Raw genomic sequence first — 23,401 nt, 5'->3', positions numbered from 1 at the left:
TATGTAAGAGGGTGTAAATTACAGGTTAAAGGATGGATGGACTGTCCACTTTGTCAAAGAACAATTAAGACATTAAGAGTATGGGAAAATATTTTTAGACATTAACCAATCAATGAGAAAATGAGAATTTAGGACCCAATTCTGTTATAACACGTTCCTCGAGCACCCCCTGGATCTTGCCCAGAGCATGTGAAAAATGAAAGATTAATAGTATTTCTTGTAGGCAAGATCAGTCAGGTGCTTGTGTATTTTTATAGTATGCTGGGTGTATTTATAGCATTTAGTAATGCCAGCAATGTTCAATATGAAGAGTAACAGATGACTGTATCATGAAACAAGGCACTAGCAAGGCAGGTGGGAGATGATTTCCAAAATATTGCAGTAACCAGGCAGGGAGAGATGTCCTAAGATTGTAAACATAATAGACGTAAGTGGCTTTAACCAAAGCCAGGGGTAGAGCTTCAGGTTTGTTACAACTGATGCAAGATTGAGCCCAGCCCACGCTTTACGTAGAAGAGGAAAGCCAAGACTTGCTGTGTGCAGATCCCAGCAAAGATGGCTTCCACGCTGCTGCTTCCTGGGGCATGGAAGGACAAAAATGACAGTGAAATCACAGCTGAGAGCAAGAAGGCGAAAGGAGGGGAATAAAACCTTATTGGCACGATTGCAAGAAACAAACCACAGATTTCCCTAATCAGGCAGACGATGCCTAACTAGGGTACAAAGCAAACCATGAAGGAAGGTGGCAGATTTCACGAATTAGTCATGGCAAAAATGGTGAATTTCACAGCTTGAAGTGAATTCACGTTATAGGATGAAACAGCACAAAGTGATTAAGAGCTCTAACAGATAGAAGTAAGGAGCATGTGAGCCTTAGTCATCTCACAGCAGCCAACACTCCTCCCCGACCTCAGCTGAGCCATGGGAACGACACCTTCAGCCTCTGTCTGCTCCTGGTTGTGAGTGGGATGCGGTGAGGACAACCCCGAACGAGTTCCCCAGACATCTCCAGGAGTTTCTGGACTAGGGCACAACCGCAGCAGTCACTGTGCTGGGAGAGGCTTTGCAGGCACAGTCTGGAGTCCCAGTGCCACCACCGTGGCTCCAGCCGCAGGGCATGTGCCATGACGAGAGCAAGCCATGGGATGGCAGGGCCTGGTCTTCATGGCATGACCCCAAGGGTGAGCAACATGGCAGGAGGGTGGCTGAGAGGTTGGAATGAGCAGGGACATTGCTGCAGCACACTGGCTGCCATCTGGAGACAACCTTCCAGGTCTGGCAGTGCCACTTTTGGAGCCATTTGGTGCTGGCCTGTGCCATCCCGTGGTGACCATGCCACAGCACGCATCCCTCATCGCAGGCAACAGCCTGTTCTGGGGTTTTCTTCTGAAATCCACCCAGTTCCGCTTATTTCAGGGAATAAAGATGAATGTCACAAGCCTCGCAGGTGCTGCGATGTGACTTTTGCTGGCAAAACATTTCAATAGCTCTTACAGGGCATTTTCAAGGAAAGCTTTGTTATTAAGTACTGAAACCTTACCCTACCATTTGTATCCCTGCTTAAATGAAGATAAAAAATTATTGAGAAAAATGTCACCATTGTATCTTAATTCTTTTCTTTCAATGTAGGCTCTTCTATCATAGTTATTGAAAATCCATAGAGCAAAATGCAAGCAAAGTGAGCTAATACCAACCAGGATGAGGCTGCCCAGGAGGATGCTTCCTCCAGCTGCATAAGCCTCCGTCAAACTCTTCCCCTTCCCAGCCATCCCTCCTCTGCCTGTCCAGCCGGACAGCCCAGAGCAGGGTGGCTTTGCAGGCTGCCAGGAGGTTAACAAACACCGTCCCTGGCAGGCAAAGCTGGAACTGCAGCGGAGTCACCGATGCTTGAGAGAGAAGAGTGTGCCAGCTTTCCTGTGTTTGTTGAGGGCGTTCCAGCGTAGCCAGGTCTGCTGAGCCCAGCTGTATTAATATCACACAGGGAGAGGGGAAGCTGTTGAAGTTGCCAGGACCAAAGCCATGGAGGAATGTAATGGGGCAGTGCCAGTTCCTTCAGATCCCATGTGGAAGTTGTTATCCATCCACTGGAGGCAGCGGAGCACCTGCATCCCAGAGTAGTGAATGTGCGCTGGCTGCACAGAGCCCGCCTGCACCTCGGATGGGCACTGCTCGGTCACAGCCTCGCTCCTCCTGACCTAGGGAGAGGATTTAAAACAGAAGAAACAACCTAAGAGGAATCGATCGCTATTGAACGAGGATGGGAAGACAAAGTTTGAAAAGAATTAACATTTCTAAGGCATTTCTAAAGGAATGCCCTTGGACTGCTGGTAGGGAATTAGAAAGGACTTTAAAAAAGGCAGGGGTTGGGGAGAAGCCCTCTTCTTTGGGATTGATTTTTAAAACTTGGCAGATTTAAGAAGCCTTTCAGTAACATTTTGCGGATCGATGCTAATTTGATGCATCGGAGCTCAGCACTGTGCCAATTCACTGTCAAAGTGATATTAACTAGGCACTTTTCTGAGCATGTTTATAGCTCAAGGTCCATTAAATATGCAGACCTGACAATTATCGCACCTCCCTTAAAATACTTAATTTGAAATGTATATCACAGCATGCATAAATGGTCTTTCACTCTTAATCACAACGGAGCCTCGCTCCCCGGCAGCTGCACATCCTTGCCCTGGAGAAGGGGCCGGAGGCTGCGCCCGGGCTTAAGACACAGGGTGGCCAGCGGGGCCGGCTGCTGCGCTCGGTGCTGCCGATGGGCAGCAAGGCCATGATGAAATCTCCTAGGGGCTGATCTTACATCCCCCATCTGTGCAAGAAGCGACCTCCTGAAAGTCAGTTAATTTAAGTAAATGACACTCATTGAGCTAGCTGTAACTATTTGCATTGGGAAATGCTGCAGGATCAGTTACATAAACTGTCAGAGTGGCATTTGAACTCAGATGCCTTGCGATCTGACATCCAGGTATATCTGGGAGATAAGTAAGAATTGCTTTGTTTATAAATAATTGCTAATTTGAGCCAAAGGTGCAAGAGAAGCTGGTATTTAAATTAGGATCCCTTTTAATTCTATTAAAACCCTCACAGAAATAGTTCGAGAAGTATCTTTCTGCTCAGTGAGACTCCCAAACGCAAAACTTGTCCCTTCTGAGTTTAGAGAACCAAAGCAGCAGTCAGCTAGTAATGCACATATATGGATGACTAACTTTAGGGCAGCCAGATTTGAATATTTGATTTAATATGCCTTCGATTTTATATCCTGAAATGGGTACACTACTTAACTCGAAGATCAATTAATATTTTTTGCTTTTAAAGTTCTTTAATGGAAGATGTTACATAGATAATTATTTAATAGACATTAAGTTTTTTTGCATGACCTGCTTGATCTGCTTAAAGCATATAAATCAGTATGAGCTGAATCAGTAAAATAATTTCAGAAATTTGAAAGCTGCATCGGAAGTTGGACTAGTACATAATAAGGAATAAAAACATTGCTCTTTCATTTGGCAATAAACAAAGCCAAAAAAAATCCTACAGATTTTCAGTTTCCAAACTTTTGGACATCTCATTTTTTCAGGAATTACAAAATTCATTTGTGAAAAGAGCTGTGAGATAAAGGAAGAAAGTGTAAAAGTATCATCATGGTCAATAAAAGATATGAATCTGCAGGCACATACCGGGGAGGATGCCATGAATCTCCTCTTTGTGGTGTAGCTCAGAATAGTAGTTATTTTCTTCATTTTAGCAGATGCCAAAGGCTCAGAGAAACGAGTGCTCACAGAAGGCAGCCCTTGTTTCTCACGGCAGAAATGTATTTGCTTGGTTTCTCCTGTAAGAGAAGTGATAGTCCTGTCCTAATCTGCAGTGACTGAAACCTGCTCGTTTGGAGGTTATCACGGTGTTGGGATGGGGGTGACAGAGCATGACCAAGTGCTATTTCATTCATGTGTCTCCCACTGCAGGGCTTACTCCATACAACATCTGCCAGTTGTAGGGAGAGTTTGTTCCCTGCCATCTCTACAGTGTTTTACAAAGGCTTCTATTCTTTATTCCAGCTTTCCCCAAGGGTATACTTCATCACACTTGCTTTTTTATTTTTTTTTTTATTAAAAAAAAAAAAAAAAAAAAAACACCACTTTCTTTCTACAACAGCCAGTTTGTTACTTCTTTGGCTTTTCTTCACAACAGCTACTTAGATCAGCCACAGCACACGGCCAGCCTTTCTTGCTGTGTCCCCTGTTCACGAAGTCCTGGAACAGCCCTTGAAAGAACCAGTTGTTGCTCCCTAGCAGGATGGTTCTCGCTAACGTGTGAGCTACAGAGGGAAGATCAAACTGAGGAAGCTGCTGCCTGCTCAGGGATTGCTCTCTCCTGCCTTTACTCAGCCCTGCCCAAGCTCTCACATCTCCACTGCTTGCCATCACCCAGCACGGTGCCATTGCAGCCAGGGCACCTCCTCTAGCACTTAATGCTGGTGCTTTTCCCTCACAGATGAGGGGGAAAATGCTTTCCTGCTGCCCCTTTGCCTGCAGAGACTGACAATAACATCATTTCACATCTTGAAACACAGGTCTTGGAGTTAAGTGGCATGACAGCTAGACATAGAGGCTTTACATTTATCACACAGAACATTTACAGGGATTTATTTTTTTTTCCCAACATCTTAAATCTAAAGTAATTTTCCCATTTTTAAAATAATTAATTGACTTTTCCTCTTAAAATTTATTTCTTAGTGTTTTGGCGTACATAGGCTGTGTTATTCTGTTTAAGCTGCGACCAATGGAGGACCTGGCCCGGCCCCACAGCGTTAGCTACCAAGTGTCCCCATAGCGTAACAGGAGCCACTGCCCTAAGGGCTTGCAGCTGGTGAAGTTCCTCTAACCCTGCACCTTATACGTGGGTCTCCAGCACTGACGGCAGTCTGGAAGTTCCATCTACAGCCAAGACATCACTGCACTTAATGGCATTGTGTTGCTCTAACTACGTCACCAGTAACCTTCAGCGCAGCCTTTTTAATTCAGGATACCAGAAGCAGCTCATTCAGCCTCTGGATTACATGGGGAGAAGTTTGGTTAATGTCAAGAGTTTATCTGAAGTCTTTTATAACATCAGCACATTGCTAGCACAGAAATCCATCTGGTTTTCATAAATATCTGATAGGGCTGTATCATCCTCCTCATCATCATTTTGGGCTCCCCCTCCCCCACACAATCACAATCCACCTCAGAGTCATCACGGAAAGTCGGCTGGCAATCCTATAACAAACCCCATTCAAATTCTGTCTGAAAGGGAGCTAAGGCTTCACCCTGCTGCTTGGAGAATGCTATGCTAAATGCAAGCTTCCCAGGGGCTTGGCCGCAGCCCAGCGCTCTGTAATTTCTGCTTCTCCTTCCTGATGCGGGCTGTGACCTTGGCACCTAACTCTGGGCAGATCACTGAAGTTCACCCGGCCTCCTGCGCTTGCCGTGAAAACACAGCTCCGAGCCCCGCTGCCTCGTCCTGCCCACGGCACCACGCAGCTGCTGGCAGCTGTGCCCAGCTGGGAGCCGCGCTGCAGCGCGCAGGCGGGCGGGCAGCAGGTAGCAGCGCCAGGGCTCACATCCCCCTTCTGCCGCTGCGAGCACATCGCCGAGCGGTGCTGTTAAGTGGCAGAAGTTATTAGCTAACTTCAAAGCATGAAAACGCATTTGCAGAAGAGGTTTAAATTATATTAGCCAAAGGCGTTTACTGTGGAGATAGCCAGAAAATGGCTATAATTGGAGATCTCCAAACAGCTGTTGTGCCCTTTGTATTTACATTGGGAAAATAACTTGACAGATTAACATGAGATTTTTATTTCATTTATTTATTTTTTTTAAGTTTTAACATTAGTACTCTTATTTATAGTATACCGTGGGTGTCTAGGATGCTTTACTGACAAACGCGTGTACATGGCCAGAGGAGCTGATAACCTAAGATTGTAACATGACATTTTTAACAGAAAAATGGTGTAATTGAGAGAAGTTATTGCCCCTTGAAGATTACATTCATTATAGACTGTAAGAGAGATATGTCTTTAAAATGACTGCACTTCCCTTCAGTTACACAGCTATTTAGAAATACGATTGTTTGAGCTTACGTACGGAACTGCAGACTGTTATAGCCAAGTTATTGAATGAAAGCAACTTTGGGGAAAGTCTAACAGACACAGACTGCTTTTTTGTGCCTTTATTCATTCCAGATTTTTCAAGGGCATACCTTCTGGAAATGCTTGTACTTTCCCATCTGGATTCCTTAGGACAGAGAACACCTTGAAAAAGAAAAAGGGGGACTTCTAAGATTATTTTACAAGTCTTTTAGATTTGTTACTTCACCAGTAATTATCAGTGAAGTTTCAGCGCAACAAGCAATACAGAATTAGCTTTAAAACCAAAAGAAAAGCAAAACTTGTCATTGTTCCTGGTCTTCAAAATACTGTATCTGATATTTTTAGCGATTGGCATTACCATGAAGGGATCTCTTCTGTAATCCAGTCCTACCCCTGACTTTACATAGTAGAAGAGACCTTTCCAAAAAGATCTGTTGTGAAGATGTCAGAGAATCATTACATTCATTACATAAGTATATCATTACATAAGTAGTTCTTTGTAAATAAGAAACCAATGAGACCACGAAGCTCCCTCTGCAAGATGCTTGTCACCAAGACACCACTGGCAAAACATTCATCAGCTGCCTGGATCGGTCTTAAAAGTGGTGATCCTCTGCTGGAGATCAGTATAGACTCACCAGGCTTTTTGGTTTCACTAGGAACAAGTCTAAAATTAAACTCTTAAAACTGTACAAAATTGTTTCGGATCCAGTGTTGCTGCTACACTGCTGCTTTTGTACCAGCATTAAAGGTGCAGCACGCATGAGAAACACCTTTCTCTGTGTGCTACAGAAGTAACATCAGCCTGTCTCAGACCTGGCCGACCCCGTTCCCTCCCATTTCTAGGGCAAAGACAAGTAGCGAGGAGCACTGGCATGGTGGGGACCCACAGCCACAGTCCACAGGACCCTGTCTGCTGCTTCCCTCCAGGAAGCAAGCATCTAGCTTCTCTTCAGAAAGCAAACCCCCAGCTACTCATTCCTACATGACTTGGAGACCTCTGATAGCCCTTCATGTCGGCAGCCTCGTGGCTGGCCCTGCCTTACTAACAGCTGCTCTGTCTGCCTGCTGTTCTCCCGACATCGCTGCTGGAGGGACAGAAAGCAGACTTCGGGAAGGGGGCGCGACCTGGGGTTCATCCACACCTGGATGTGGGGACATCCATGTGCCCAGGACAGATAACAACACACGTAGGTGAGCACAGCAGAGGAAGAAGCTGCTCTAGCTCAGAGGCGGCTCTGCCTTGTAATTCCACCTAGTGCTACGTGGCATTAGTGGAGCAGAGACCGCACAACCACGAGGCACTCCTGCCACCTGATCTGGCTCTTGTGTGTGTGATTACAGCCTCCACCTCTTATTGTTTTTGCTCCCGGTGATATGCCATCTAGCTGTTGCACAAAGCTGGCAGCTATGCTATGCTGGACACTCTCCCTGTCCAGCTATTAAACTGCCCTGTCGCTTTCTTTTGTCAGGGCTTCTTTTTCCCCCTAATATCTCACCTAAACTTTTTCTTTCTTAGCTTCAGGCCATTGCTCCCTGGCCTACAATTTTCTCAGACTGTGAATAATTCCCTCCCTTTGTTCCTATTGTTACCTTGAAGGTATTTATAGACCGTGATCATGTTCCCCTTGAGCCTTCTCTTTCACTAGACTCTGAATTTAGCTTTCTCAGCCTCTTCACATGCTATACTCTCTAATCCATGTATCATTGCCCTCCTTTGTTTTCATCTTCTTCTTCTGAAGGTTGGTAACTAGAAATACACAGCATCATGGCTTTGCACAGCCATTACTTATATGGATTTACATGCAGTTCCCCCAGTTACCTATATCATCTTACCCAGAGGCACTGTTTTTGTTTATATTGGTTTATTTTATGAAATCTCTCTCTTCTCTCCAAATTTAATTTGGCAAATGATAATATACTGAATAACTCTCGATTCTGCTGCCAAGGTATAAACAGAAAGAAGCAAGGCTAAAGAATGTATCTGACAGCAAAAACTCCTAGGGTCAATTTCTGTTTGAAGCAAAAACCTTGCACGAGTTGGGAGCAACCTTCTGCGTAGGTGAGCTGCTCACCTGGGAGGAAGAGCTCTCCTCAGGACCGGGCCTGGGCCCACTGTAAGGGCCTCCCTCTCTGCCGCACTGGAAAGTAAAGTTAGGTACCCAGCCCAAACCATTCAGTTTCTCCATTTAGCATGGCTCCCTCAGTTTTATTGCTGAAATAAGAGTTTCTGACCTGTAAATATGGAAAATTCTAATTTTAGTTAAGATTAAAATCCTCGCTTTTAAAACTTGTCATGAAATACAAAATTCTTGGGAAAGGAATGTAGTTTTGGGAAAGGAGAAACGCTCCATCTTGAGGTTTTTGATCTGCCCTAGATCTACCCTCTGGCCTGCTGGCATTGCCAGATCTGCCTGTGACCCCTCGAGCTGAGCCCACCCAGCTTGGGGCTGGGTCCACCTGCCCCATGCAGTGCCCAGCAAACGCCACCACTCAGCAGCCTCTGTGGTTCACAAAGCAGGACTGTCTCTCTTCATCTTACTGCCTTTTTTTTCCTCCTCCAAAAGTTCACAACAAATCTAGCAAGGAGGAACATACAAAGCAAAAAGCCTCAGGAAAAGGTTGTATCACATTGCGGGAAAGGAGACCAAAGCTGGGAATGAGAGCTTTGTATGGAGAAAGAGTTACAGCTCCCCCACAAAAACAGGAAGGGTGAGGAAGGGAGAAGTCTGAATGGAAATTTGTGAAGTTAGGCCACAGTAAGATTTCTAAGAAAATCAAAGTACAGGAAGATAGAAAAAACCCTCTAAACTGTAGCATGGGTCCCTTTGTGCATGTGCCCAGATTAGATTTCTGCACATCTCCCTTTCACTCTGATGGCTGCGTGGAACCTGACAGTAATGATGTCCCCTGTAGGACAGAACAATCTATCATGCTAACCAGTGCTCTCCAGCTCTCCCCTGTACTTCTCCATCACTCTATCAGCCCTCTCATTTTACTTAACTCTGTGTTGTTTGAAACAGAGTTGGCTTTCCATCCCGGGCTTCTGCTAGATTGCATCTAGGGTCTTAGTTCTGAAAAATTATGAGGAAATAAATGCTTTTATTTATAATACCGTGTTTAAAATAACTAATTCTTAGTTCTAAGTTTACTGGGGAAGAAAAACACCCTCCAATAACTACTCATAGCAATGAGTAGCAGTGGCAGCAATGACTACCATCATTTAGGATGCATCAAGCTTTCCAAAAGATCTTCCATCATCAAATTGTACAAATATTTACTCTTAGCAATGCAACCAATTTTACTACCACTTTACCTGCCCTATCAGAGCCACGGCTGACTTCATACAACAATATGAAACGGACGAACATCTGCAGGGCTCATCCATGTGAGAATCGAACTGCCTGAATAATTCATTGTTCTGCTCCGTGGTTGATCCAAAACTAGTGGGGGGGAGAATTGCTTCAGGTGCGTCCCAAAACCAAAGAAGTTTTTCACTTTACTCACTGAAACAGAAGTCTTCAGAATTTAAAATAACTCCAGATAAACTTTTTTTTTTTAATGATCAAAATGAATTTAAGCTCAGAGTAGTTTGTAAGATATTTAGTTAACTGTCACCCTCATTTAACAAAATAGTTTACAAAAATATTGTACATGAAAGATTTCAGTAAAGTTTAAGAATCTCAAGAAGCTATAATCTCCTGCCTCTCAGAGAATCCATGTTTTTAATGGAGGCCAAAACGCACTCTGGAAATTGACTGCTGCTTCTGTCTGTTAGTTAATTATTAAATTCTAAATGTTTGAAATATGCATTGTAAGATGACTTTATTTTAATTTTCCCAGCAGACACATTGACAACTCCTGGATGATACTGCACTGAACTGTCCTCTTTAATGACATTTTCTTTTTAATAATCATTGATCCACACAAATTTGTCAGGTCCTAAATAGGAGCTCATCACTCACATTGCTTGTGAGAGCTCTGTCAGGGGCTGAGAGTGGCACAGAAGATCTCCAGCTACGAAAGCCTGCCATGTAATCACGTGGTACCTCGGATTTGATTTGGATCCTAATTTTCTGTGGCTGTTCTAAATACAACAGCGTACCAACATGCCTCTGCTTTTTGTCCCTGTATACTGAGTGTTCAGAGAGGGAATATAAATCCTGTGATAAACCATCAGCAAAAGCTCTTTTTGGAAAGCACCATTTCCTGTCTGTCCCTAAGAACAAGAACCTCTTATCTCTGTCTTCACCCTAAGTATCACTGTTTTCTCTAGTAATCACTTAACTGATTAGCCAGCCCAGTTCTCCATGCACAAGGAACAGGAAGGTCTTGGCAACCCTGCAGCAGGGGATGGGGCTGGCTACCCCTGGGGGCAGGAGCAGGCCCAGGGGGCAGGCAGCACAGCACACCCTGCTCCCAGCAGCCGGCCGGGCTTTGTGCTCACCGAGCTGGGCTCTGCCCCACCAACAGCTGGGTGGGAGAGTGGGCAGGGAGTGTGAGGAGCCCTCTGTGATGAGGCACCAATCGATCAGTTCTGCTCTTCCTGATCCCCTGCTCATGGATGGTGCTGGCAGAGTCAGCCCCGTATCCCCTTCCAGACACCACTGACTTCAAAACACATGAACTGAAGTCTGGCAAAGACAGCACAAGGTGTGGCAAGAAAAGAGGGGTAGGACTGTCCACAGAGGCAACGGGGAAAAAAAAAAAAAAAAAAAAAAAGGTGTGCAAGGGAAAGGTGCAAGCTTGAGAGCGAAAGCTGAGGATTGAGGAATCAGTGAGCTGAACAGAGAGCTGCCACCCCTGCCCAAGAGACTGGTGCAGGTGGAGCACTGGAGGCTGCCCAACCATGAAAAGCTGCTTTCAAAGAGACCTAGGAGTCCGGGGGAGCAGGGAAGGCACATGCAGATGATGAATACAGGCACAAACTTGGGGATGGAACATCATTTAGGTGACTTGCAGCACTTCCTGGTGGCAGCATGTCTCACTGAGCCTCCCATAGCCTGGGCCTTGCATCAGCGAAAGCATGACAAAGCCTTGTTTTGTTTGTTTGTTACTGCCCTAGGTGTTGTTCTAGTCATCTTGAATGTTGCAAAAGCAAACACCTGCTTGAAATTAAATTGTAACCTGTGGCGTAAAAGCACACATGAAGCCATGAAAAGCCATTGCTAACATCACAAAGTGATGTCCTGGAGGGTCTGGTGCGAAGGAGCAACTGCATCTTCCAGCTGCTGCGCAGAGCCCTGCGGGACATAACCCTCTGCCCCTTTCTCTCCTCCTCTCTGCCCTTCTTTATGACAGCGAGAAACAGAGATCAATATTGCATTGTGACTTTTTCCTTGAGTCCCATAGGGAAAAAAAAAAGTTAGGGAAGAAAGCCCTTTCCCAGAGAATCCCCTGGATCAGGGGAGGAGATCCCTTCAGGATCCAGCCAAGACCACTGCAGTGTTTATTCCTTTTCCAGCGACTCCCAACAACCTCTGCAGATTACCACCCCCGCAGGAAAGTGCAGCTCGCAGACACACGATGCTCCACTTCCTCCCATTCCTTCCCTCACAATCTCCCCTGAGCAGGAGAAAGGTTTACAATCCTGCCCTCTTTTCATCTGGCAAAGCGTACCCTGATCTCACTCTCCACGGCGACACAAACAATAAGCCAGGAATCCCGGCATGCTTTGTCTGGGTAATATTCCATTTCTCTGTCAGACTTTAGGTCAGGTGGCAATTTGGGTGAGGTATCATCTGTAAAGACAACAAACACAAGAAACAATCTTTCTTCCAAGCAAAGGATAAACTAGATGGCACAAGTGATTTTCTCTGTCACCACTGCCTTTGTTTCTATTATGGAATAGAGTGCTGGACAAGGAGAAGGATTTAATGCTTTGACTGTCGTGATGGATACTACCAAAAAGCCCAGCTTAATCCACCTCCACGCTGCCCTACAAGGGGCAGTATGGAGTACCCAGCAGTTTAGCGGCATTTCTCTTCTGTGCACAGCTGATCTGCACAGCACAGCGTGTTCTCCTTGGAGGATGTCAGGAACTGCAAAGATACGTGGCTTGGATGGCTAGGGGGTTGAGTATCTGGGCAAACTTAGAGGCTGATTATGTCTTTTGTTCCTCATCTTTAGTCTTTGTCAGACATTTCAGGTCTAGAACGAATTCCTAACACCCACATCCTGCCCATACAGCTCTGTGAGTGTTAAAGCAAGGAGAGCTCAGGGGAAATGCATGGGTTACAGCATTTCCTTTCAGTGCAAACCCAAGGACTGCCTCGAGCAGGTTCACGGGCTGTTCACTGCAGGGCTTAGGAAAGGACAAAAGCTGAACTCCTGATGCCAGCACAAAACCCCTTCAAACAGTCTGTTTTTATGATCCTCTTCATTATATGGTAAATATCTTACAGGCAATCTGTTGTCTTACTTCTCAAACGAGAATACAAGTCCAACCCTTACCAACAGCAAGCTACCAGCCCTCAGCCTTGTGTAGTTGCTTTTCCTAGGCAACTGAAGAAAAAAACCAACAACTTCTGAGCGGGTTTAACAAAGGCAACCAAAGATAATTACATTTATGGTTCATAAATGTGAAGGTGACTTGTGGATGTTTATACTACTCAGACAGAAATGTTGTTAAAGGGAACAAGATGTCATGATCTTATGGTATCCTTTTTTTTTTTTTTTTTCTCTGAAGCGAAACTCTGTAATACCGGAGGGTGAATAGTTTTCTTCTGCTGTTAGCCCTTCAACTCTATTAAGAAATTCTTGAATATTATTTCCCTGCCTCTTCCCTCTTTTTACTCACCATATAGAGAAATGCTTCGCTTAAACTCCACGGTAGTCAGGGAGTGTCTCTAGCTGACACTGGATCACACTGTCATTATGATTTAGAGTTTCACTGATCGTGCTTTATTATTTTTGTATTTTCCAAAAGGTTTTAACCCTCGTTTTATGTGTTTGTTGAATTGTTTAAAGTGAAGGGGCTCTCAGTCTCCATCGCCATACTGAAAGGAAATAGAGGAGAGCTTGCTGTTATTACCATGCAAGCCAGACAGTCTGAACAGTGTCTTTTAGCCAGATGTAAATCCACAATTATAAATCACCATGGGAAGGGGAATGGCAATCACTGCATTTTGATTTACTGCCACAATACTTTTCCTATAAATATACTGACCAGAATAGGGAATTGAGATGTATTTTCTATGTCTTTATGCAACAAAGAGCTCTCCTTAAAGCAGCATTTATGCTAGAAGTCAAAAGAGTATCTCTGAGTAAAACTGCTCGCAGAAGAAACAAGAGATAGTGCCAGATTGATGCTCAGTAGAGGAATAAAAAATCTGCTGCATGGCATAACTACGTAGGGCTGTATAATTTCTCCAGATTAGGATGTACAGCATGTGTAGTTGTGTTCACATAAGGTATAAATAGTTCCCTCTGCTTTGAAGGGAAGGGCTGTCCTGGGAGCTAGGGGCAATCAGAGTTTTAGTTCCTACTTTTCCATACACTTCTGTGGTATTTTCTGCAAGTCATTTAATTTCATTGCGCCTAAGTTTCTTCATCTGTAAAATAAATCCTTCGAATACAATTGGATCAGCTTCATACAGCAAATTACATCTGATGCTGAATCATGTCTTTTATCTCTCTATCTGTCTGCTTATTTTTATTGTGAGCTCCTCAGGGCAAAGACTATCACTTGAAGTCTCATATATAATAAAAGTGTCTTTAGCACCACAGAACCCCGGTCTCAGGGACTAGAAGCTCACTGTAATAAAAAAACAAATGTGGCCAGCCACTCAAATTCAAATAACACGTTCAAATCAAAGAAAATCTATACTTAGGACCTTCTCTCATGAATACTCTGGTCCCCAAAACAGATATCCTGTTTAGGTGCATCCCTGGACAGATGTAAAACACTGGATACACTTTAGCCTTTGGCCAACTGGAAGCCTTAAAGAAGCTTTCTTGCCACAGCAGAGTATTTATGAATAAAATAACAAAGACTGCAGGTTGGGCAGAGGGTACTCAACAGTTCAATGACCTGAACAAGGGACTGGAAGGGAGCATGAGCATTCTCCAACCCCTGCTTTCAGCTGTAGGAAGGGGTTAGCTGGTCTGAACATACCTGAGCTGGAGAAAAATCTAAAAAGTTGTTGTTTTTTTTTTTAATATTTATATGGACACATGGAAAAGCTTCCAGAAGACAGAGCTGAGAACACAAAGAGGTTTGCCTGTTCCTAGAAGAGCCTAGACCAAGGCTACCAGCCAGGTTTTGCTGCATGCCCACAGAGCATGGAAAGACCAAGAAAATTTAAAAATAAATTGTTTTCTTGGAAGACAGAAGGTAAAATTGTGCTCTTGCTGAAAATGTCATCTCCTGATAGAGAGACGGAATAGAGATACAACCCGAATAGATATTTGACAGGGATCTGGTCTGCTGAACAGTTTCAGAGCAGTTTGCTATACTTCACCTGGTTTGAAATTGAAGAATAGCAGAAATTGATATTTATTTTTTTTAATGGATAGATTTGATAGCTCTGAGCATTAATTACAGATAAATGCAGAGGCTCATTAGGCTGTAGAAACACTCTTGAGAGCTGTGGGAGGAGGTCCTGGGTTGTTGTTTTGAAATCAGTCCCTGAGCTTATGCATGAACTGCAGACAAAACTTAAATGCATCCCACCAGACTTTGGCTGCAAGTCCCAAGCATGGAGGTCGGCCCTAATGATAGGTTCATGATACATTGCTTGTTATTTTCCATACATATTAAACTCATTTTGTTCACAGAAGAGGTCTCTAGGGTCAGGAAACTCGTGATGTTCATTGCCCTTAATGGTATTAACACCTTATGTGGCAGTCATTCTGCATTTCTGCTTGCTGTGCCTGCATTTTAAAGAACATTATTTTCTACCAGAAAAACATTTCTGTTCTTGCAATCAGTGCTCGTTTTTGTAAATTAAGGAATGACTTGTGCCAAATTGTTCTCTTTTACTCTCTTCCAGGATTATCTGCAATGTAGCTTATGCTACTGTCTGTATATCTATTGCGTGCTTTACAAGAAAATGAAATCATTACACACAACACAAATCACTAGCCCTCTTTCATAATCACACACCCTTAATTGGCACGTAAGCACTAAGATCACTGTAATACATGCAGTAAAATGTCTCCGACTTTTTTTTTTCATCCCAGGTTTAAAGGTCAACAAGAATATTTTTCTTTAATTTGACAGGCACACAAGAAATAATGCAAGACTCATTTATGGTCAGGTAATGCACAAAGAAATCTATAAATCAAGCTAAGGGGAATATTAGATCATGCTCATATCTGAACCCATCTGGCTTAGTTCACGAAAGAATCAATATGAGGCAGAGCGCTCAGTATTACTAGTGATTTATGCTCTTGCATCTAAGGGGAAAAACATTTGCAATTTTTAAGTCGCTTCATCTCCTCCTGAAACAATAAGATATGGAAAAGGAACTACAGTTAGCTATTACAACATATACATAGGTAAGTAATTTGATGACAACTTATAGCTGGAGGAGGATGGGATCGTTCCACTTAATGACTCAGCACTTTGACTTTTTTATTTTTTTAGTACTCTGATTTTCCTCCCTCCAAGGTACTATTAGTATGGAGCTGTTAAGAAATAAACCTAGCCAGATTTCCATGCCTTTGATTTTTGTAGATTAATTGCAATTCAGAGTTCTCAGGCACAGTACTGTTAGCCTAGCATATTGTAACCTACACAACGTGCAGCTTTTCTTCATCGTCTTCTTTCAAATACTACTTTCACCAATAAACCCCACACCTTAAAAAAAACCATCATGACCAAATAGTAATCGTACCACATTAGACACATACGCTTTTGATCATTCTGGGAACATCCAGGATTTATGTACAAGCTTTCTATGTATATAGCACATCTCCACTAAATAAAATCTCCAGTTGGCCTTAAGTTCAGCCTCCCCAAGAGGCAAGATGAAAAGTGTCAGGCAGCACTGCAGTTTGCTGTGTGAACGCACAGGGGTGGGAGGCAGAGGGGGAACGAGAGATTTCACAAGGCAATTAGAGTATGAAAAACAGATACTGCAGCGATGGGTGCCATAAAGGCATCAGGGGAACTGGGACAAGTAAAACATCCATTGCAGCTACAGTGATTTGTTTTACATACAGTGCTAATATCCTTCATACAAACACTGAATGCAGCTTAATTTAAATCCAGAAAGGCATTTAGACTAAAGGGAGAGCCTGACATATTTTTCTCCCATCTAACGTGCACAAGTAGAATCAATAATTTTCCCAGTATATGTTGATAAATTATTACATCAGACATTATTGATCCAGCCAAAGAAGAAGGATGTCAAAATAATGGAAATCAGATGGTTGTGATTAGAAATGCTTGGGATATTCATTTGGAAACAGCTGATAACTAAAATGGTTCACGGGCTTTACAGTTATTGATTTAATAAATAGAATAAGCCCTGCTGATCCCAAACAAGGTTACTTGTGTTGGTATTTCAAGGCGTTGTGCTACAGAAAGCCAGTCTATATGTCTTCTGTATGCGTGGGAATTATATTTTAGTTCACCACTCTGAAAGCATTAATTTTAAACACGTGTTCCTTTCAGCCACAATTTTCTACTGCATTTTGCAGCTGAAGCTTAGACTTCATTCTAGTAGTAGGCTTAGTACTCTTTGAAGTATTCATCTAAAAGGCTTTCACATGTTTGTGTCATTATTAATAATGAATATGTTCATTAATTTACACATGCTTTACAAACACTGGGCAGGATCCAAGAGCCTCCTGCGTGAGGAGCGATGTGCTGAGGCGATGCTATCGATTCTTTCTTGGGTATATCCTTTCAGCAGATAATAATACATCAGTGTTGCACCTTTCAACCCCAAAGATTCCAAAACATTTTCTGAACCAAAGAGGGCACTGTGCGTGCTAGCAGAGATCACATCATCCCTCACAGGAAGGGAGGCACCTTTGAGGCACTGTACAGCAATATTCTGGCAACACTGAGAATTCAGGAGCTATGCAGGCAGGGTGCAGAAATTGCCATATCACTCACTATGCACAGTGGAGAGGAAAAAAAGAGATAGAGCATGATTTACCTGGAGGACATGGTGAGGATACAAATTCCACAGCTTTCTCTCTCTTTGTCTTCACACCACTCTTCTATTTCAGAAGTCCCACTTACATGTATCTCTGGTTCTTCCCTCACTGGCTTTACGATCCCAAAACTATGCCTCAGACTGGGACTCAGTTTCCTTTTTGCAATCCTAGCCTTCTTCCTCCACACTTCTACCTTGTCCCCAGCTACCCCTTCTCCACGATAATACTCCTGCATCACACATCCTCCAGCCAGCAGCCCCACACTTGCCCTTCCCATCTCCCCGGGCTGAGCTGGCCTTTTTGCAGTGCGCCTCACAAGTACCAGGGTACGTCCCCTTCCTGGCCCCTGGGCTACTGTCTCTCCCTGAGCACCTCAGAAGTAAATAAGAGGTACTAGCCACAGAAGGGCCAAACCAAAGACAAGAAAGCAACATCACCCTCCTTGCAAAGACTTTGAATACTCTTGATGAGAGTGATAGCTACCAGCTGGGGCTTGTAAGGACTGAGTGGACCCAGAATCTGTTTCACTTGTTCTCTCACAGACAGCATTTTTAGCATCCTTGTACCCCCAGGAGCAGGCTGGAGCATTGCCTCTATGAAGGGTAATTTAACTGAGTGTATAATGCAAGTATTATTGCCATAGTCCTGAATTATGAAAGAGAAGCAGAGCTTCACTGCATCTCTGGAAAACCATGGGGGTTGGTCACATCTCATCAGTCTCAAAACTCCTTCTAAAATATGGTAACACAGGAAATATGTATGTGCAGATATGGCTCACTGAAAGTCAAAAAATTCATATCCCATCTTCTTTCCATGCTTGGGATTTTTCCAAAGTTTCTCTTGAGCATGAGAAACCAAATATGTTTTCCTTACAGTCTTCAGAAACTCCTTGCTCTAGTTCTGGTGTAATGAATACCAACTGACTGTTGCGTTGACACTAGTGATGAAACCTGAGCCCCGCGGGACAGCAGTATAGCGTGAAAAATGAAAACATCCATATGTACTTCTCATTTGCTGTGAGTAGAAGGTGATCCTGAAAATGAATTCTGTATTTCTTCCCAATCATCCTTCACCATGGCCAATACTTAAAAAACTGAGCTTTCCCCTGCCAGGAGTGCATGTGGCAGTCGTAGCAGCTGCATCAGAGTTATATTGCAAGGGTGACAAAAGTCATCTTCCAGATAGGTAGAAAATGATACAAGCTCCCTAACACATGACTGGATTTATCATTCCTGCTCTACATTATTTAAAGGTACGATAGCATAGCATAGCATAGCTAACTGGGCACAGCAGCACTGTAACCTCTGTACTGGGTTACAGTTATTAATCTCCTTTGGACAGTGTAACACGACTGTTTCTGCTGGATAAGATCCGTTAGATTTGTTAGCTGCTCTGCAATAAGACACCTGGAGCATCACTATCCCATATGAACTTTATAGGGTCTTTTGCCTGACCAGATTCTTTCATTCCAAAACTGACCAAAATGAGCAGTGCAAGAATGAGATGGGCTGGGGTGGAATGGGAGAAGAGGAGCAGTTCCTTGTTCCTATACATGCTGTATGGTGGAGCAGACTCTTTTGAATCACTGCGGTGGGGTGCGGCAGAACATTTTGGTTGTCTCCAAACAGCCCACGCTTCACTGTCGTGGCAGGGCTGTAAAACATGAGATCACAGAGGGTGCTCAAGAGGCCAGTGCTGAACATCTCTTTCCCTTTCCGGGCACTAAAGTCAGCTTTGGACATTTACGTACCATAGTAGTTTAGGATTGGATTAAGAAGTACTTCGTGCCTGGGATGACACCCAACTTTGTGGAAATTGTTTCAAATTTCTGAGGAGCAGTCACAGCCTGAAGCAGAAACACAGTTGTCCTGCATGGCGTGAGGTGCCGCAGGCTGAGCACTTAGAAGGCAACAAAGAGTAATTCGATGTCCCTCCACTGAAATGAGATACTTCTTCCCCAGCAGGGAGATCGGTGTTTCTGGGGTTTCTTGTGCATGCGGGTGATAGTGTTTATGTATTTCTGCTAAAGCGGCACATTATTCCTCAGTGCTGATATCTTTCTGGCCACAGAGGCTAAATTATTATTTCTTGTTCATTTTATTTATTTTTTTTTCCCTGCAAAGGTTTACTCCTTTAATGCTTGTTATTTAGAAACCTTGTGTTATGCAAATAAAAGTTGTGACCTTTGCCTTTCCATAGGCTAGAGCTAAGTTAATGTGAAACAATGCAAAGAGGCAGGGAGTAAACAGGGTTAGAGTACATTTTAAAATGCTGTTTTCTTCTTTGTAATTTATTCTTCCTACCTCTAGCGTTCCTCTGCAGAGATATTTATAAAACTAGGTGTTCCATGTACTGTATATCACAGGTTTATTTAGGACTGTTGTTGAAGATTTACACTGCTCAAAAGAGCAGTCATAGTAGATAATTCCATTTGCAAGCTTCAACAAAATGTTCCAGGGAAAGTACTGTTATCACTGCGGAGAATTTTAATGATGACAGAGTTTACAGACAACTTATTTGGCAAACAAGGCTGCAGCAACAAACACCTCAGCAAGTTCTTTTGCCAGTGCTGGTGTCTGATTGTTGTTGCTGCCTGTTAGACACACTTTACAACCACCTCCCAGCTCCTCCCAGAAACTTCAGAATTGCTTTTATCCTGAAGTGCTAACCTTGCTCTTCATAAAACACCTATCAGGAACTAATCTAAAAAAGTTGCTGAGCACCTCACAGCCCTGACCGGTGAACTTGCTCACTACTTGCTTGGTTGTAAAACTTTTGTTATAGAAACAAAACTTTTTTTGTTATAGAAACAAAACTCTGCTATTACAAAAGCTAAATAAAATTAACTTTACTAATAAAGCAATATGATGCAAGGAGACAGAGGGAGAAGCTGCTGAGGGTGCTTCCTACTTTCTGGTAGATGCTGCCCTAGTTCACATCCCACTAACCATGGGCTTCGCTATTGCAATAAATTAATAGGGTGCCTTGCTCAGCTGTTATCAGCTCTTGGAGGGAGTGAGGAAAAGAGGAGCTTGCCAGCCAGTTAACTCCCTTTGTCTTACAGTCCTTGTTGAACGGGTCCTCTCTGCACACATGTAGACCTGCAAGGGCACTCCACGGGGACAGCAGTGACATCCTGGCTATGTATTGCACACAACCTGCTCCCTGTGCCGCAGCGCGGGTAGCAGCCCAGGACCTGCTCGCTGCAGCAGGCTGTACCAGTGATGAAAGAGAAGACAATGTGTGTGGTCTTCCCTTAACAATTGTTCGCCAGTCTCTGAAAAAAGGAGATTTGGGCTACTCCTCATGTCGTGCCTGTTCAGCAAATACATTGGGGTTTGTGCTGCCACCCTGACACCCCTTCATTAGCACTAGAAAACCTCACAGATGTAATCCTGTGTGTCTCAGACTGGAAACCTTGAAAGATGCCACACCACTCCCAAGTGATTTTTTCCTCTTTCTTGCATCGCTTTTATGTTGTCAGCTAGAACAAAGGAAGTTTCTGTTAATTATCTGTGTATTTGCTGAAACCACTAACCTACATCCTATCTAGTGTGGAACAGTTGCTTAACTGAAATTCTTGGCAGATTTACACAACTTCTGCTGTAAGCTTAAAAAATTCTATTCTCATATTCAGATTTGCATATTCAATTTCCTCTTATATAAAAAATAAACATTTTACCTTTTTCATTATTCTCCAGTAACTAAAGAAAAGGAGGATGATTCAGTACCTGGAATATTAACCTGAGCTGTAGAAAATCCAAACTCAGCCTCTCCTTGTCCGCAGATTTCCCACTTTTCTAAGGGAGTTCTTCAGTTTTCTCTACCTTGGCTTCTCATTTATAAAATGGGAACAACAACATTGTTTTCACAACTGCAGATTGTGAAAATCTTGGCTATTAAAGTGACAGGGACCATGCAGGTGACTAAATAGATAAACTGTACTTCAGGACTAGAACACGCAGGGTTTTACTCTGATTTCGTGCTTTGAAAATACACTTGTCTCCACAAATATGACTTTCCTTCAGTGCCATTCTTTTTGGATGGACTGTTTCTGAGCTGAATCAGTTTGCTCAGTTCACTTCACAACCCAGCTCACGGACATTATGCCAATGTAATGCAGCAGGCAGGAGGAGAGGGCTGGAAGTATGAACTGCTTGAGTTGTACAGTCACTAATGAGCAAATCGCGGCCCTAGAGTTCCATGAATCATTTTTTTGCACAGCAGCACATGACATCACGGGAACTCGATTAACATTTCCACCAATTTTGCATAGAGGTGTGATCTTGCATACAATATGCCAGCAGATCACATGCAAAGTCACAGCCACCTCACTGACGGACACAAACCGAATGTCACCATCTATGCACCCACCATGTTGTCCTCACCCCTGACAGTAATTAAATGTGATTCTTCTCCTTCTGGGCAAAAATGAAACATCTGCAAGATGTGAAGATTTTTTTGTGGATATGGAGGGAGAGGGTTCAGATCTCTCTCTTCTTGCAGATAATTGCTTAGTTTAATGAGGAAGTTTTGCAGAATTTTTAACCATTGCTTCTGTGCCTTGTTTAATTATTTGCATATGGCATCAAGTTAAAAAGAGTGTGCGTATACAGCACTTCTTCTCATTCCTCTACCAGACATTAATGAAAGGAAGCACGAAGTTTCTCACTAATGATGATGGAAAATTGGTTTCAAAACCCCAAAGGTGTCTTGAAGGGTACACCAATGATATATAAAGGTCCAAGGAGAGAAATTCCGCACAAAATATTGCCTAGACCCTTTTGGGTTCTTTTTCCAAGAGATCCTCTTCCCTTTTAGTTTTGTAGTTACTGGGGAGGAGGATGAAGAGTAAATGCAGAAGGATTTAAGAGACTGCAATGCACACAGCAAGGAAGTAAGGCTGATATACACAGTGCAGACGAGACAATGAATGCCAGCATGGCATATACAGTAAAGGTTACATGCCTAGAGACCGACAGCCAAAGACAGATTTATGGCTTTTTTTCCTTTCTTTTTTTTTTTTTTTTTTTTAAAAGTCTCTAGCTAGTGAAAAGTTGAGTGTCTGGAGAGGAGCAGCCCTTTATGTATTAGTCATAACATTTTGAAGGGCAGCAAATCCACAGTCAGCAGCACAAGGCAGGAGAAAAACAGTTGCTAATTGTTCAAGGTGCAGTCACCAGTTACTCTAAGGCATCTCACCCAAGTAACAGCCCGCCTGCTCAGAAAGGATCATGCTTTACATACACCCTGTGCTTCAGAACCTCATTTGTAGTATTGTGTATTTCTTCCCTGATAAGATGATTTCAGTTTTGTAGTGTTTTTTTAGTGTGAAGAGATACTGATGATCATTAGGAATTAGCACTTTGGTCAGGGGTAAACAGAAGGCCAAGGAAATAGTACAAGAGCCATGTAACAGGAAGGGATCTGTTTGCCCAACTTCACCTTTCCTGTAACTGAACTGAGAAGAGCTGCAGGAGTGAGGCCAGGTGATAGTGCTGACATGGCTCAGACATTTCACCACCTCTGACAGGTCTTCAGTTTGGGCTTTTTGAGTCCCTGAACAGATAAATAAGTGTATGACAACAAGGCTGGTTTTCTTAGATACTTTCCATAACAGTTTAGAAATTGCCCACAATACACTCAGCTTGAAAATTCCTCCACCACACAGTCCCTGTTCTCTGCCTACAGTTACTGTTTGTGTTTCCCCCAGCTCCCCTGGGTTATCACTTGAATGTCTTTGACATTAAAACACTCCAACAGGAAGTTGCTCATTATACATCGGCAGACTAGAAAAAAAAAAAGGGTGAAGCAAGAAGGAGAAAAAGATAAATGGAGGCAACAAGGAAGCTACCATTAATAGTGCAAACCAAAATAGCATTTTTTATGTTTCAGTAGGTCTCTAAAACACAAATACATCATAACCATTAACCATCAAATGCACAGTTTGCATATGTTACTCCTGATGCTCCCAATTCATTATGTTTTACTGAGCTCTAGTAATATTTTGCACAAAATTATGATATTAGAGCAGTTACTGTATATATATGTGGGAAAGAATTGGTAGTGCATTCTTCACATATTGTGTGCTGGAAGTGTGTTTAAACCAGAGCTCAGGGCTTGAAAGGGTCTCAGCCCCTCCCTGTGTTGCAATGC

General features: G+C 43.2%; 1 protein-coding gene and 1 long non-coding RNA gene across 7 annotated transcripts in view; one reads left to right on the top strand and one right to left on the bottom strand.

The window, feature by feature from the left end:
• The window catches only part of CHST8 (carbohydrate sulfotransferase 8), a 176,691-nt gene that overhangs the window by 2,939 nt on the left and 150,351 nt on the right, over window positions 1–23,401 (top strand). The gene's annotated exons all lie outside the window — the stretch shown is intronic.
• Window positions 846–17,721, bottom strand: LOC311443551. Its single transcript, XR_014697324.1, has 3 exons — window positions 17,245–17,721; window positions 3,684–3,835; window positions 846–2,195 (listed from the first exon to the last, which is right to left on the bottom strand). It is a non-coding gene; the product is annotated as an uncharacterized lncRNA (long non-coding RNA).

Source organism: Aythya ferina (genome assembly GCF_964211825.1).
Source record: "Aythya ferina genome assembly, chromosome: 12".
Lineage (NCBI taxonomy): Eukaryota > Metazoa > Chordata > Aves > Anseriformes > Anatidae > Aythya > Aythya ferina.
The sequence above is the reverse complement of the archived record's forward strand: the minus strand, read 5'-3'. Positions and strand labels throughout refer to the sequence as shown.